Source organism: Spea bombifrons, chromosome 5 (assembly GCF_027358695.1).
Source record: "Spea bombifrons isolate aSpeBom1 chromosome 5, aSpeBom1.2.pri, whole genome shotgun sequence".
Classification (NCBI taxonomy): Eukaryota; Metazoa; Chordata; class Amphibia; order Anura; family Pelobatidae; genus Spea; species Spea bombifrons.
The window spans coordinates 51,864,273-51,869,934 of record NC_071091.1 but is presented as its reverse complement, the minus strand read 5'-3'; positions in this window follow the sequence as shown (position 1 = coordinate 51,869,934).

The following is a 5,662-nucleotide window of genomic DNA, read 5'->3' as shown; positions in this document are numbered from 1 at the left end:
TTCATTTTGCTGGGTTTTTTTTTTCTGCTTCTTATGACTGTCTACACGGTAACAAAGGAAATACAGTACATCAAAGTAATAAATCTGAATTGAGTTAGGTACATCTTGGTACATAATTGGTGTTTAATAAAGGATAATAATTTAAACGCCAACAAATAATGTAACACTGTACAATTTAATTGGGGTGGTTAACACATACAAAACATACATTTCCTCATATAAGCACACTAGGAGTTGAGAACCCTGACTGTGAGTTGCCATTTAGCCTTGTGGTAACTTTAGTTAAAGTTCCCCTGGTGTAGCGAGACACGCAGCTGTTTAAAGGGGAAAAGGGCAAGGGGTGGCGAGTGTCACAAGGCTGCTCCTGGGCGGTGGTGACCCCGAGAAACTGAGCTTCTCTTTGAGTCCCAGGTATGCTGATATAGTCTGTCTAGTTTGCTTAACAAACTATGTTGTATGAACGGTACAATAAATATACAGTATGTAATGTATGCATAGTTATACAATAAGATGGCACATGCTGCTTTGCAGAGAGGTAAACATGTTTTGGCTAACAATTAAAATACAATATAAGACACAAGCTACAAAGTTAAAAATATATCAAAGAATAATGCCAAAATTGATATAAATGCCACCAAGTGGTATAATGGCACAATACAATCATGGCACAGCTCCCTTTCAAATACCGGTATATCTCCTTTCAAAAAATGGAGTCACAAATCCAGTGCCAAAGCAATGCTCCCAGCTCGGTTTGCTCTGAAAAATAATGAATCACAATCTGCGGCAGTCTTATTAATACGTTCCTATTTATACCCACATAACAAACCCAAAAACCTGGTGCATGTTTCACTGATACAATTCCAAAATAATGCCCCAGTGGGGACAAGGGTAAGTTACAACTAAAAACAAACCAATCCCGTTCCTGGGATCAAAAATACCCTTATTATTACCCAAACCTTAAAAATAACTTTTATTAATGTATTTGTTAAAAGGTATAACCAAAAAAGATGTTTAAAAACACCAGTGTCACCAGTCCTACCATGAAAGGTATACGTCACTGTAACATGAGGGCATATGCCCACAGTCGTATAACACTAGTAATATCAAATCATATATACTGTTGATGGCTGCAGTCCTAACAACAGAAATAATTGAATTATGACCAGTGACACAGGCTTATTAAAAACTCAGACAAATAGCCCCCCTGACATGTTTCACTCCTCAGAGCTTCATCAGAGGTCTGGGATAATGGCTTCCAAAATGGAGACTGTTTGGCCTTATATCTCCTTTGTTAATGACATCACAGATTAGGGGAGGGAACAATAATATCCAATGGTTGCCGATATATTAGATGTGTTGTCAAACCCAGCCAATTGCTTTATAGGTAATTAAGCATGACATCACCCATATAGTCCAATAGAATTCCATATACATGATGGGCAGTGGTTCTCTCCAATTCCCAAAAGTGAACAGTCAAAGAAATCGACTGACAGTTATTCTCACCAATCTTTGATGTTCATTTAGGCTCAGAACCACTCCTATTGGGCAGCACAGTGGCTCAGTGGCTTATACCGTTGCCCTACAGCACCGGGGTCCAGGGTTCAAATCCCACCAAGGACACCAAAACCCTCAAGGCACCACATCCAAAAACACCAGTGCAAATTTGCATCATTTTAGCATATTCGCCATACACGGTTATACTCATCACAATTGAATAATTCCCTTCCCAAATATCCCTATCACAATATGTCTCAATAATATAGTCATACCTTCCTATAAAGTAAGTACCGTATTTGCTCGATTATAAGACGAGGTTTTTTTCAGAGCAAATGCTCTGAAAAATACCCCTCGTCTTCTAATCGGGGTCGTCTTCTAATCAGACCTCAAATAGAGGTCTGATTAGGAGACTAAGATCCAGATCCCCCGCACAGCTGCAGGGGACCTGGATCCTCCTGTCTCACCCGACCCCCCCCCCCGTCATACACACACTTACCGGTGCTTCCTGCTGTGATGCCGGGGCAGCGGGTTTACGTCTACGCGTTGCGCGTAGACAACGTCCGCTACAGCCGGAAGGAGGTGTGGCTAGCAGCGGGGGTTGTCTGCGTCCGTCACATAGACCTTCCCCGACTGTCAGTGATCTCTGACAGCCGGGGAAAGTATACGCGACGGACGCATACAAACCCCCGCTGCTAGCCACACCTCCTTCCGGCTGCAGCAGAAGGCGACGTCAACCCGCTGCCCCGGCTGGAAGCACCGGTAAGAGAGGGGGGAGAGCGGGGGAAGGAGAGAGAGAGAGGGGGGGAGAGAGAGAGAGGGGGAGAGAGAGAGAGAGGGGGAGAGAGAGAGTGTGTGTGTGTGTGTGTGTGTGTGTTAGTTAAATGGGGGTATAGGTTGTGTGTGTGTTAAATGGGGGCATAGGGCATTTCTGGAGTGGCGTTAAGGGGGCATTTAATAGAGCACTCTGCCTCCTGAAATGCCTTATACCTCCCTATATGCCACTCTTCCCCATAATATGCCTTTTAACCCCCTAAATGGCAGAGTGGCATATAGGGGTATAAGGCATTTCTGGAGGCAAAGTGCTCTATACAATGCCTTTTAACTCCCTTAATGCCACTCTGCCTCCTGAAATGCCTTATACCTCCCTATATGCCACTCTGCCCCATAATATGCATTTTAACCCCCTAAATGCCAGAATGGGATATAGGGGTATAAGGCATTTCTGGAGGCAGAGTGGCACATAGGGGGTCAAAAGGCATACCATGGGGCACAGTGGCATATAGAGGGTTAAAAGGCATATCATGGGCCACAGTGCCATATTGGAGTGGCAAGCCTGGGGGCAGATGTGCGTAACAGGGGGACAGGTTGGAAAATACAAGAAATAAAAACAAAAAAATATTTTTCTCAATCATAGTTTTTATTAAAAAAAATAGTTTACATGAATTAACATTTACTGGTAAAACTTTTTTCCTTTGGGGTCGTCTTATATTCAGGCTTTTTCTTTTTTTCTAAGTTAATATTCAGATTTTGGGGGGTCGTCTTATAATCAGGGTCGTCTTATAATCGAGCAAATACGGTAAATCGTTATCAAATAATCAATATTACAAATCAAAGAGAGTCCTATTATTTAGAATCTACAAATAGGCTGAGAAGGAAAAACCTTCATTTAAACCTAGAGGACTCAGACTTTTGAGTCTATAGATCCACTTGGCTTCCTCTTTTAATAGTAATCGATCCAGATTCCCTTTTCGTGGACCAAGTTTAAGTTGGGAGATACCCCAAAACCTCAGAGACTCTAGATCTCCACCATGGAAAAATTAACATGACGGGCCAAAGATGTTTCTTCTTTCCTCCTAACAGTGCCCAAATGTTGGGATATACTTCTACAGAACTCCTGGATGGTTTTCCCTATGTACAATTTATCACAGCTACAATTAGCAGCATATACAATTCCCTTACTTTTACAATTTATAAATTGTCTAACTTCATAATTCCTGCCATCCACGGGATTCCGAAATGTTTTTACAGTAGGTAGATATTTGCAAAAAATACAATTCCCACATGAATGTGAGTCAACTAGTTGGGATTTCAGCCACGTTCCTTTCTCTTTTTTATCAGTCATAAAATGACTATGTACAAGCATGTCTTTAAGATTAGGGCCACGTCTGTATGTAATCATTGGTCTATTTCCAATTATATCTTTTAGGTCTGGATCCATGGTCAGAAATCTCCAGTGCCTCTTAAAAATTATTGACACCTCAGTAGAGTAGCAGTTATAAGTTCCAATGCACCGTATGACTTGTGGGGAACCATTGTCTACCTTGTCTTCATGGAGTGCCCGATCTCTGCTGGTATTCCTTGCCCTTCTAAACGCTTTCTTTAGACAGTTGATGGGGTATCCCTTAGGCATAAATCTAGACTTTAAATTCTCACATTCCTTTTGGAAAGTGGATTCCTCAGAGCAGTTTCTCCGTGCTCTGAGGTATTGCCCTACAGGTATTCCTCTTCGTAGTGGTTCTGGACGACAACTGGTCCAGTGGAGCAGATTATTGGTAGAAGTGGGTTTTCTATAGATGTCAGTCTATATTTTCAGACCGTCATCTATATAAATAGCCATGTCAAGGAAATTGATCTTTCTTGTCTGAAGTTCATGCGTCAACTGATAAAGGTCTGGATTTGTCAGTGGAGTCTATGTTTTACTCTGGTCAATTTGTTAAAATATCCATGCACTACTTTTGCAGGGATTTGTAATCCTGTTGGAGGTTCCCAAGGTATTCATGGATACTACTAGAGAAAGAAAATGTCACTTTTCAAATCAATAATAACTGGCCACATTTATTGCACAGTGTGTGTGTAGACTGGCCATACACACTGTAGTTATAGATGTATTACAGAGTGTCCAAGTTATGAATTATTTGTAATATGTACATTTTACCCTAGCATTCAACACTTAAAACCTCTTCATCTTGTGCCATATGTCATTTTGAGTTCCAGTTAGGTATCGCATACGCAGTGGCATTATGGAGTTCCTTCTCCATTTCTGTGGGGTAAGGGAAGCTGCTGACCATGATCCACTTTACCTGCTCAAGGTGGAAGTCTTGCCCATTTAACATTCTATGCAAGACTACTTTTAACCCATTAACGACCATGCATGTAGGAAATGCATCACAAAAAAATTGTCCTTGAGGACCAAGAACGTATGCCTTACGTCATCACATTTTTGGATTGGCTAAATCCCCGACAGCGAACAGGAAATCAGGCTGACAAATTACATCTTGGTCTCCCCTCTGATAGCTGGGGCCTGAGCTGTCAGATTGAATGTGACAGAACTCTAACAAAGTCTTGTTACATTCAACAGTGATTTAAATTCCTTAAATTCTGTAATAAAAGACCCCAAAGAATAGCTAGCCACACATGTGTATATGTACCGTATATATATATACACTCACTGGCCACTTTATTAGGTACACATTGTTAGTACCAGGTTGGACCCATGTTTGCCTTCCGAACTGCCTTCATTCTTCGTTGCATACTTTCTACAAGGTGCTAGAAACATTCCTCAGAGATTTTGGTCCATATGGACATGAAATAGGAAAAATAAATGATTAACTAATAAATAAATTAAACAAGTTGATATAAGTAACATTGACCGAACAGATATGGTACAACATAACTCCTGTCACTATATACTGAGCTACACATTGTTGGTGGTACAGCGTAACTCCCATCACTATACACTGAGCCAGACATTGACGGTAGTGCAGCATAACCGCTATTATTATACACTAAGCCAGACATTGACATGGTAGGCCTCTGCCCTTAAAACACTCTACATGTGCCAACTCTGCCCCTTTAGCAGGCTGCCTGTGCCACCTCTGCCCCCCAAATGAGCCTGCCTGTGCCTCCTCTGCCCCCTAATTAGCCTGTCTGTGCCACCTCCGCCCCTTTAGCAGCCTGCCTGTGCCAACTCTGCCACACCCCTCTAATCAGCTTGCCTGTCCCATTTCTGCCCCTAAACACTCACTAACTTACTCATTCATTCAGCTTTTCATCCACTCAATCTCCCAGACCCCCTTACCTCTCTTGCAGATTTCACTGGGCCTAACCCTATCCACTGGAGCATCATTGGGGCTATGCAGATGTCTATGCAGCCTGACAGCTGCCT